The 12,115-nt window shown below is 37.2% G+C and overlaps 1 protein-coding gene across 1 annotated transcript in view; it reads right to left on the minus strand.

Moving 5' to 3' along the window:
- LEPR (leptin receptor) overlaps positions 1-12,115 on the minus strand; it is a 136,263-nt gene that overhangs the window by 72,313 nt on the left and 51,835 nt on the right. Inside the window, exon 2 of the mRNA XM_074221246.1 lies at positions 8,114-8,168. The gene's annotated coding sequence lies outside the window, so the exon portion shown is untranslated. The remainder of the gene's footprint in view (positions 1-8,113; positions 8,169-12,115) is intronic.

Here is a 12,115-nt window from a genome sequence, read left to right on the forward strand (position 1 = left end):
ACTGAAAATAGAAGTCTTTGGGATCTCAGTCCAAAGTTTTTTCCATTGTACTGCACATATGGGTCTCTACAAGGGACTCTACAGTCCACAATCTATTACTCATCTCTAATGCCATTTCTTCACTTCCTTTTATCTTTCCTTTTTGAGAAGGCATAAATACTGTTTCATGCTATAGACTCCATGGGGGTTATCAGCCCTTATCATTGCTATTGGAATATGAAGTCTTCCTCTGAGGTCATCTCTCCCCAAAGGATCTGTGGTAAATAACTAAGCTTCTTTGAGACATTAAAATTTCCCTTTTGTGCTGAACAAACATTTGTCCATCTACTGCTAAGGCCTGGGAAAGAGCTCAAAAGCAAATAGTATCAGAAAACCTGGCATGAAACAGGCCAACAAAATCATGTACAAAGGTCATAGAATCCCAGCAGCCGAGATTTGGGAGGGACTTCGTATCTAAAATCTACCTGACCCAGAGACCCATACTTCATAATAGAAGAAGCTTAAGTCTTGAGACAAAGTCTAAATGAAATGAGACTTAAGGATGAACAAGGATCTCTCAAGAAAAAACAATGTCCTAACTCATCCCTGGGAAGCAGAGGGAAATGCTGCCAAATGTTTTCTCACAAGGTGATACCCACTACCTAGCTTCTCTATTGTAGATAAAGCTGAACAGAAAAGCAGTTGTCAAACTTTTTGGTGTCAGGATCATGTATATTCTTTCAAATGACTAAGGACTTCAAATGATTGAGGCTGCTAAGTTGAAAAGTGGAGATAACACTGGCCCTGTCATCAAGACTTGAGTCATCAAGAAGACTCACACTAGTCGATGTGACCCTAGGCGGTAGCCTCCTGGTTTCCTTATGTATAAAAGGAGAAAAAGACTAACCCTTCCTTTCTAAGGTCATATAAAATAATATTTGTGAAATGCCTGGCATATAGTCAGCACTACATAAATGTTGTTGCCATAGTTGTATGCAGAGTGAACTTTGAAAAGCCAATTCTTAAATTTTCAGTGGAACTATTTGTGCCTCAGAATACAAATTGATTTGTTGGGGGTTGTTCATTGTCTGAACTGAAGAACATCATGGATAAAATGACAATGATTTGGCATAGTAGACCCCCTCCCAAGGGATCCCAAGGATGGACACACACACACACACACACACACACAAACACACACATCTGCAGATCACAGTAGAAAGCAGACTGATGTTTACAAACCTCAGAAAAGGGACTACCTAAGAGCAAGGGAACAGAATCTATCCCATTCCTGGGTATGCAGATAATGCTTACATTAGTGCTAGCTTCACCTAATTTTTGTCCTCTATTGGATCTGCTCTATAGGGATAAACACTTTTGGCAAACAGACACCTCCCTGCTTTGTTTCTTGCCTAATATTATGAGGTGGGTAGGAGGCACACTGGAAAAAAAAATTCCAGTTTGAAATCAGGAAGACCTGAATTCAATTCCAGCCTCATTCACTTTCTAGCTGTGTGGTCCTGGGCAGGTCACTTAACCTCTCTTTGCTTCAATTTCTTTATCTGCAAAATAAGATTAATAATAGCACAACTCTCCCAAGGTTGCTGTGAATATCAAATATCACATTTGTGATATTTTACTTTTTGTGAGCCCTATTTGTTTTGTGAACCTTAAACTATTCAATAAATACTAGATAATAGAAGTTCACAATATTCTCTGTTTCATCTTTCCAAGATGCTTATTTCATTTTGATATACGTGGGAGAGACATCTTTTTGCAGGAGAGCATTAAGGTGGCATTTTGGTCTATCAAATCTATTGCTAATAGTTTATAAACAATAGCAACCATGTTCACTTTTGTTCTCAATATCTTTCAGGCAATTGTGTGATGATAAAAATAGGATTTACAGTGGAATAATACTTTCAAGAGTCTGCCTCTTCCTGGCTAATAGCGTCCTCATGTAGAACTGTAATAAATTATAAATTCTTCAGAGTTGAGATTTTGGAGAAGCAAGACTTGTCTGGGCTTTCCAAAACTGCCTTCCAAACAACTTTAAATAATGCCTCAAAAGAAATTCTGGCATCTCAGGACTCACAAAGGATGGGCTGAAAGACTCCAGTAAATTTAGAAGGTTGACAGAAACTCACCAAGATCAGACTGCAGGGCAGGCTATGCTAGGTCCCCAGACTTTAAAAGTGACAGAATCGATAGTGGTAGGGGCTGTTTCTGGACCTCAGCCCATAGATGGTGAGATGGTCAAACTACCGGTCAGAAGATTACAGGGTTCCTTTGCTTTCTCTGTTGCTCAGATCCTGGTCATAGTCCTCGGATGAGGAGGGGTAGGACTAGCACACCAGAGCTTGGGGACCCAAGGGATCGGGAATACTAGTTCCAGGGCAGAAAAGAGTCCTTGTGATTGCTCATAGACCAGAGCACATACAAGGAAAGTAGACATCTCACCTTTCCTTAGATCATACTACCTTGGAAGAACAGAAAGTTTACAGATGCCCAGAACTAGTTGCACAAAAAATCCAAAGGGATTTTCCCCTTTCTCACCCTTAATTTTATTTTTTAGGTATTTATGCCATAATATGCAACTCATACTCGTGCCCTCTAAGTATACTCCTTCTTAATGTTGTAATAATGAGAAAGTTCTTGGGAGTGACAAGTACACATATAAACAGTTTAATTTTATTGAATTCCTTAATATTTCTCTTTCCTACTCACCTTTTTATGCTTCTCTTGAGTCTTGTGCCCCTTCTACCCAGGAAGAAAAGTCTAACTAAAGTTAAAAGTCAAGAAATAGGCAATAAAATGATCAAACAGCAACAACAAAATGATTCTGGCCATAGAATGTTATTACGATACCAGGGAAAATCAAAACACAACCTCAGAAGAAGACAAATCAAAACTGGTACATCCAAAGCCTTAAAAAAGTTAATTGGTCACAAGCCCGAAAAGAATTCCTAAAAGAGATCGATTAAAAGGATTATAAAAATCAAATAAGAAGGGGAGAAGAAAAATTGGGAAAAGAATGACAGTGATTCTAGAAAATCATTGGGGGGGGGGGGCGGAAATCACCAGTTTGGTAAAGGAAGCATAAAAATATTGAAGAAAATAGTAACTTCAAAAACAGATTGGTTACATAGACAAAAATACACCAACACCGAAGAAAATAATGACTTCAAACCTAGAATTAGACACCTGGAATCTAATGACTCCATGAGACATCAGGAAGCAATAAAACAAAATCAAAAGAAAGAAAAATAGAGGAAATTGTGAAATAGGTCATTGGAAAAACAACTGACATGGAAAATTTAAGAATTATTTGACTAGGTGAAAGTCATGATTAAACAAAGAGCCTGGATATCATCTTTCAAAAAAATAATCCGGGGGGGGGGGGGGACAGCTAGATGGTACAGTGGATAAAGCACTAGCCCTGGAGTCAGGAGGACCTGAGTTCAAATCCAGCCTCTAACACTTAATAATTGCCTAGCTGTGTGACCTTAGGCAAGTCATTTAACCCCATTGCCTTAAATAAATTTTTAAATAAAAAAACAAGCAAGTAAGGGGCATCTAAATGGCATGAAAGCAGGAAAGAAAAATATTAAGGAATTCAATAAAAATTAAACTATTTACATGTGTACTTGTCACTCCCAAGAACTTCCTCATTATTAGAACATTAAGAAGGAGTATACTTAGAGGACACGAGTATGAGTTGAATATTATAGGATGAATATCTAAAAATAAAATTAAGGGTGAGAAAGGGGAATGTACTGGAGGAAGGAAAAAGTGAATGATATAATGAGGTAAATTAACTCATATTAAAAAGCATAAAAGAGCTTTTTAGAGTGGACAGGGAAGATGAGGGAGGTGGGGAGGCAGATTTGACTCAAAGAAAGAACATTAACTATGGAATTCTATCTTATGCTGTGGGAAAATAGTAGAGAAAGGAGAAGAAAAAAGGGGATACTGATAGAAGGGAGGGCAGATTGGAGAAAATAAAAAAAAATTTTTGGAGGAATGGACAGAGTGAAAGGAGAGAGAGTAGGATAAAAAGAAGGGCAAACGGGATCCAGGAAAATAAATATAAGTAATTGAAAAAAATTTTCATCATTTCTCTGATAAGGGACATCATTTCTCAAACATAGATAACTGAATCAAAATTATAAAATTGAGAACCATTCCCCAATTGATAAATGGTCAAAGGATATAAACAGGAAGTTTTCAGACAAAGCAATTAAAGTTACATATACAGACATATGAAAAATGACAAATGTGAGAAAACTGAGACACTAATGCACTATTGGTAGAGTTGCAAACCTTCTTGAAGAGCAATTTGGAACTATACCCAAAAGGCTATCAAACTGTGCAAACTCTTTAACCCATCAATACCACTACTACTGTAACCCCCCCAAAAAACATAAAAAGGAACAGGACCTATATGTACAAAATATTTGTAGCAACTCTGTTTTGTGATGACAGAGAACTGGGAATTGAAGGGATTCATCAATTACAGAAAAGCTAAACAAATTGTGGCATCTGAGTGTGATAGAATACTATTATACCACAAGAAATGATGAAAAGGATGCTCTCAGAAAAACTTGGAAAAATACATAAACTGATGCAAAGTGAATTAACAGAAGCAGGGGATCATTGTGCATGGTAACAGCAATATTATTTGATGACCAACTATTTTCAGTGATTCAATGATTCAAAACAATTCTGAAAAATTTATGATGAAAAAAATTCTATCTTGAGAGAAAGAACTGAGAGAGCCTGAATATAAACCAAAGCATTCTTATTTTTAACTTTATTTTTCTTGTTTGGTTTTTTTTTTTTGGTCTGTTTTCTTTCACAAAATGACTAATATGACTGCACATGCATAATCTACATCAACTTTTTTTGTCTTCTCAATGGAACAGTAGGGTAGAAGGAAGGAAGGGAAAGAATCTAGAACTCAAAATTTAAAAAAAGTTAAAAATTATTTTATATGTAATGTGAAAAAAATTTTTTAAATGTTACATAAATGGAAATGTGTGCAGACAGATCAGTAATTTACTTACATTCTCTTAGTCACCTTTTATTTTTGTGCTACTAAAGTCTGAGATTTCTCTACACCTTTGGCCACTTTGACTGGAAAGTACAGTGAGGGAAAGGATGTAACGTGGCTTTCAGACTCAGCAAATGATCCCTAAGAGGAGCCATGGCGGGGGGGGGGGGGGGGTGAGAATCCATCACCGTGAAGTCAACCTGGCAATGGATCTCTCCAAATTTAGCTAGGCCACAGACCTGAAAGTCTTTCTAGCATAGGCCAAACTACTCATATCTGAGCTCCACTAGTATAATCATCTGGAACCCAAGATCTGCTCCATATTTTGAGAAAGCATCAGAGGGCAAGAAAGGAAAGAAAATAGGCACTTACAGATCACCTTCTATGGGCAGGCTCTACACAAAAAGGGCTTTTTGACAATTATTATCTCATCTGATCCTTACAATAACCCTGAGAGGTAGGTGATATTTTTATTCCCTTTTTACAAATGGGGAAACTGAGGCAGGTAGTTTCTAGATCCAAAGAACTATTCTGTATCTGAGACCAAATTTGAACTTCAGATCCAGCCCAGAATAAGACTTCAATAAAAATTGTGTTCAAATACCAACTGGAAATAAAGTTATTTTGATAGTATGGAACAAGCTGCAAGATAAGTGACAAAAGTACTGGCACTACAGTCAGAAGGCCTGACTCTATGACTCACTCCTTCACCTTCTTGGGCCTCAGTTTCCTCATCTGTAAAAAGGCAGTTAGTTGAGATAGATGGCTTCTAAGGTCCCTCAGGCTCTAATTCTATGAGCCTATGATGGAAAGTGATGGAAGAGCTCATTTGTTGAGACAATTAGGGACAATCAGTTCCCCCAATTCCAAAGTATTTCCATATCTTAGGAAAAATGATGGCAAAGAAAAACATGTCAAAGAGTCTGACAATTCTATCGCTGTAAAGAATGAACCCAATGGGCCCCATCTGCCACCAAGCTTTGTGTTTCCTTGCGTTGGAGTAATATCCTTTTGTCTTCCAATTAACAAGTAACAGAGCAAATCTTTTGTTTGAATGTTGCTCCATTCTAAATGCAAATTTGATGTATTTCATCTGCCATTTTCATTCTATGATAGCAAAGGCTGAGTTCAGTAGAACAAGTCAAGGTTCTGGTATCTTTAGTATATTCTAGCTTCACTTCACCAAGATGAGTATATATACTAAATGACTCTTACTAAGCACCTACTCATTGGCAGGCCCTGGGCTAAGCCCTTTATAAATAATACCTTATTCCGTTTTCACAACAACCCTTGATGATAGATGCTATGATTAACCTCATTTATAGATGAGGAAATTGAGGAAAACTTAAATGATTTACCCAGGATCATCTAGGCTAGTTAGTAATTGAGGTCATATTTGAATTCAGGTCTTCCTAAGACCCAGCATTCTATCTACCTTGGAGGGGAAATAGCTATTTCAAAAGGCCTTTTGCTTGTTATTGTCCAGTCATTTCAGTCATGTCTGATTCTCCGTGACTACATTTGGAGTTTTCTTGGCAAAAAATACTGGAGTGTTTTGCCATTTTCTTCTGCAATTCATTTTACAGATGAAGAATTTGAGGCAAACAGGGTTAAGTGATTTGCCCTGGGTCACACAGATAATTAGTGACCCAGGTCAGCTTTGAACTCATGAAGATGAGTCTTCCTGACTCTGACCCAGTACTCTGTCCACTGTCCCACCTAACCCAGATTAAAGAATAAGTAGTTCTGGTCCTTGACGTGACCCTGAGCCTAAGACCCTGATGTTGCTGATGCCAAAAAGGAAAACTTCCAGAATTTTCAAAGCTTCATTCTAAAGTCCCGAATCTCAAGGTTGGCAGGAAACTCAAGACCATCTAGTTCAACCAGGGCCAGTATGAGAATCTCTCTGTCACTATCCCTGAGACGTGCCATCCAGCCATTTCCTGAAGCCTTCCCTCCAGGGAAGGAGAACCTCGTCGGCCTCTCTCCAAACCATACTCCATAGTCATTCTGAAAACAGTCTTTCTCACAATGTGAAGACTAACAGATTGCCTTTTGTGGGGATGGGGGGGGGGGGAGTAAGATTAGGGGGAAAATTGTTAAAATTCAAAATAAATAAAATATTTCTTTTATAAAAAACAATCTTTCTCACATCCTTCCATTATGATTATGGGATTCCACTCCTTAAGAACCCTCTGTAGTTTCCTCTGAAATGCTGAAGAAAATACAGATATCTGATTCTCCAAATTTAGACTCAGGTCACCCCTTCCCATTTATTGCACAGAAAAAGAGCCAAAGTGACCCATCATACAAGTACTCTTCCAAATATACTTCCACTAAGTGGATTGGGTCATTTCAAAACTTTTAGCCCTCCCCCACCAAGACCAATTAACAAAAGGAAAAAATCTGATCCTGGCATTCAAGGCTCCACGCTATGGCTCCATCCCATTTACCTAGTTTGATTTCTAGCTACTCCTTTTCAAATGCTCTACAAGGTAGCAAAGTGAATAGAGTACCTGCTCAGGAATCAGGAGGACCTGAGTTCAAATTTGACCTCAAACACTTGATGCTTACTTAACTGTGTGACCTTGAGCAAGTCACTTCACCCTGATTGCCTTGCATCCAGGGCCATCTCCAGTCATCCTATGTCATATATGGCCACTGGACCCAGATAGCTCTGGAGGCAAAAGCAAGGTTGGTGGCTTAGCACATCGCCTCCCCCCACATTCACAACCATTCATTTGCATGTTGAGGCATCACCTCATAGTCTTCTTTGAGAATAAAAAACAAATATCACAATTTCAGAAGAAAAGGAAAGGGAGGAAATGACAGAAATGCTTTCATTAATTCATAAAACAATTAATAAAGAAATGAAATTCTTTCTAATTAGAGAAATGCACTTATTAAGCACCTCCTGTATATTAGACACTGGACCAAGCATTTTACAACTATATCTCTGTTGATCCTCAAAATTATCCTGAATCTTCAGGTTCAAGATGCCCATTTCAGTACTTGGATAATTTTATATGAAAGAGGATCTGAAAAGAGTTAAACCTGGGTTGAATCCCCTTTTATACTTACTTTCTGTGTGATCTTGAGCAAGTGACTTCAGTTCTCTCAAATTCAGTCTCCTAATCTGTAAAATGGGTTCAAGAATAATTTGATTAGAGAGCTCCTGTAGGGAACAAAATGGAACAGAATTGCATAGTAGAGTGCAAAGAGTCCTGCCTCAGAAATCATGAGTTCAAATCTTCCCTGAAGCTTTCTATCTTTGTGGCCCTGGACCTCTGACCTCCTTAGATCTAACATCTCCGATCTATAAAATAAAGGTTTGGATGTCTTCTGTGATCCCTTTCAGACCTATGTCTTTGAACTGTTTCCTGGCTAGACTAATTCTGTTAGCATGCTAACATCTGAAGGGAGATGATTCCTTCTTTTATTGTCCATTTCATTTGCTAAAACCTGGCCAATACAGTCCAGAAATTCTTCCTATTGCTCATGGAAATCTAATTGCTCAATTAGTACATTTCAAAGATTTTTGGTTTCCTTAGGCTTAGTCACCCAAATAACAGCTGTTAGCTGATATGAAATGAGGATTTAATTCTGGGAACAACTATTGCCATCCTGCCTCCACAAGATAAAAAAGATATTTGGTAACAGCTGTTCCTAAACATGAGTTCACATTTTAAAAGCATATTATAATAACATTAATGCGACAATAAATACAGGAACAAGACAAATTCAGAAGTTATCTTTCACTGGTTACTTGGGACTTCTCTAAGTCTAAACCTAAAGGAAAGGATGGAATTCAACATGAGAAAACTCTATGGAATAAGAAGAACGTGGGGGAATTGGAAAGCCAAGACCTTGGACTCAGGGAATTCGAATCTCAACTCTGGAAGATTTCTCAGTGGCAGAGTTTAACATTGACCTGAAAAAGAGCCAACCTACAAGTCACATCTGGCCTCCCCAGTAGACCTCTGAGGACAGATCTCACCATCTTTCTAGGTAACTCATTTTATTCTGGAAAACGTCTGGTAGTTATATCAAGCTTTTCCTAATCCTTTGCCTCCAAACTGAACAGGTCTAATGTTTCTTCCAAGTGAAAACCAATCAAATATATAAACAGCTCTTGGCTCCTCTCTGAGTCTTCTTTTATGCTTACTAAATATTCCTAGTTAACCACAACACATTTCCTTTGGGTGACCTTTGATCACTAGCTTATCCATGTCTTAATCAAACTGTGGCACTAAAAATTGAATTCAACACCCTAAATGTAGTCGGACCTGGCAAATCGCAGAAGGAGGATCCATCTGTCCTAATTGTGGGCTGCTCTGTCTCTCTTAACTCAGTCCAGGATCACATGAACTTTTCTGGTTCCTATAACTCAACTAAGCTGAATTGCAACTTTCTAAAACTCTCAGCTCTCTTGGAGCCCAGGTACTCTGAAACCATGTCTCCCTCATCTTATACTTGTGAAACTGCCTTGTTCTGAACACAAGAGGAAGTCCTTACCCAGTTATCCTCCCAAAATGTCATCTTCTTACATCCATACACTTGCTGATTGTATAACCTTCGGCAAGTCACCTGACCTCTCCAACAGTCAGTCTCCTCATTTGCAAATTGAGAATATTGATATTTATGCTACCAATGTTAAAGGGTGAGGATAGTACTTTGTAAACTCTGAAGGATCACATAAATGAGAATTACAGACATATGTAAAGAATGTGGTCATCTCAAAATGCTATGTAAACACTAGCTAGCTATCCAGAGAAAGCTTCTAAGACTATTCTCAAACAATTTATTTAAAGACCTCTTCTTGGACGAGTCACTTCTGAGTCTCAGTTTCTTCTTTTCTAAACATGAAGGGAGTAAATTAAATGACCTCTAAAATCCCTTAGGTTTACAATTATATGAATTGCTGTAGCATGCGTAGGAATGATAAAAGAAAATATTTTCTATTAAAATTATCCAATAACTGAATTGCCTTGTGAGAAAATATAGGATGAAGAGTTGGACGAAGTAACTTCTGGGTCCCTTCTAGATCTATGAATTGTTCCCTGAGCTAGACTAATTCAGCTAGTGTGCATCAATATTGCCTTAAGGACTGTCAGACAAGATAAAACATCTCAGAGAGTCTAGTCTCTTCCTTTGTCTACTCCAAATATAATCGTTGTTCATAATCCTCTTATTTTTCCTCACTTATACACTCCTTGTATGAATAATCTCTGGTGGCACCCTGTTCCAAGACATATCTCTTTAATTATTTTTCCTCCCAACTCCTTCCCTTGAATAGGGTACTTTTTTATGATTGTCCTTCATGGGCTTCATCTATGAAAGTTTTAACTTTGTCTTCTCAGTGGAACACTGATAAAATAAGATGTTCAAAACTATTAACCCTCTCTTCTTCTGGTATTTAAACTGATAAATATACTTTTCATTCTATACAGATTTGATTTCCTATATTATATTTATTTTGTTTGATGAATCTGTATATCAATTACTTCCTTCTTTCCTCTCTAATTTGAATTGAGCAAGATTAGCCTTCTAATACAACAAATGAAAGAGACAGGAAGACAAAACTATGAAAAGTAAAAGGGAATTGATTTATACCTATCTTGCCAAGCTACGTTATGCCATCAGTTTTAAAAGATAGATTTTCAGAATTCAGAATTAAAAAAAAAAAAAAACTAAAAAAATCTCTTTTCCTGATAATCCTTGAAAAGGGCAAGAATTGTTCTTCTCAAAGAACCTCTACAAGTTCTGGTGTTTCAACTGTTTACCACAAGACAACTTCCATTTATTTTTTAAAAAAATGGAGCTGAAGTTCTGCTGTGATGGCACATCAAAGTGTAGAACCCCTCAAGGACTTCATATCTAATGGGGGAGAAAACCGGCAAGCAGCCACGTACAAACAAGTTATGAATAGGGAGAAATGTGGGGTAGTCTCAGAGGGAAGGCAACAATAATTGCTGTCATTTATAAAGTCCTCTAAGATTTATGGCACTTTCTTTTTATTTTTGCAAGGCAATGGGGTTAAATGACTTGCCCAGGGTCACACAGCTAGTAATTATTAAATGGAGATTTGTGACTTTTAAGGGAGACTGGGAAAGGCATTTTTCAGAAGATGAAATTTTAAGAGACTTGCAGAAAGCCATAGAAGCTGGGGGAGAGAAAGACTTCTAGACATGGGGAACAAGCATTTAAACCATAACATTGTGGAATCAATATCTTCAGCTAATGAATAGCCAGAACTATTGAAAGTAGGGTGTACTCAACAGCAAACTAGTTTAAGAGCCATTTTTAGCTCTGCCTTTTTCAAGTCCTGGCTCTTACACTTACTAGAAATGTCACCCTAGGGCAGTTAGGAGAAGGAATACTGGTTCAGAAGTCAAAGAACCTGTTCTTAAACCTTATTTTAATTTCTTGGACGAGTCACTTTTGAGTCTTTGTTTCTTCTTTTCTAAAACAAAGGGAGTAAATTAAGTAAGTGACCTCTAAGATCCCTTAGGTCTACAATTATATGAATAGCTGTAATATAATATATATATATATATATATATATATATAGGAATGGTAAAAGAAAATATTTTCTATTACAACTATCTAATAACTGAATTTGAAATCATAATACAAAATCAAAATATGAGAAAAATTAGATTAAGAAAGAATTAAGCTTCTCCAGAGGAATATAAACATCCTGAAAGCAAGAAAGTCTTTTTTCTTCTCTTTGTATGACCAACTCCTTGCAATCAATCAATCAATAAATAAACATTTGTTAATGACACTATGTGATAGGCACTATGCTAAATTTTGGAGACTCAAAAAAGAGTTTATAATCTAGCATAAAAGATAATAATAAATGCTTACTTTTTTAAAATTTAAGTGAAAGATATAAAAAGATGATTTCTGCTCTCTCTTCAATCCCATTCTCTGAAAGCTAGCCCCAAAACCTATACATAGGCAAAGAATGTTTTAAGGAAACTGCCCTTCTGAGCTCTCACTCTTCAGCAAGTCCACAAGATGAGGTGCAATGCATGGAATAGGGGACTGAGCAAAAAACTGGCATTTGTTCTGCAGAGT

This window comes from Macrotis lagotis, chromosome 2, assembly GCF_037893015.1.
Source record: "Macrotis lagotis isolate mMagLag1 chromosome 2, bilby.v1.9.chrom.fasta, whole genome shotgun sequence".
Taxonomy (NCBI): Eukaryota; Metazoa; Chordata; class Mammalia; order Peramelemorphia; family Peramelidae; genus Macrotis; species Macrotis lagotis.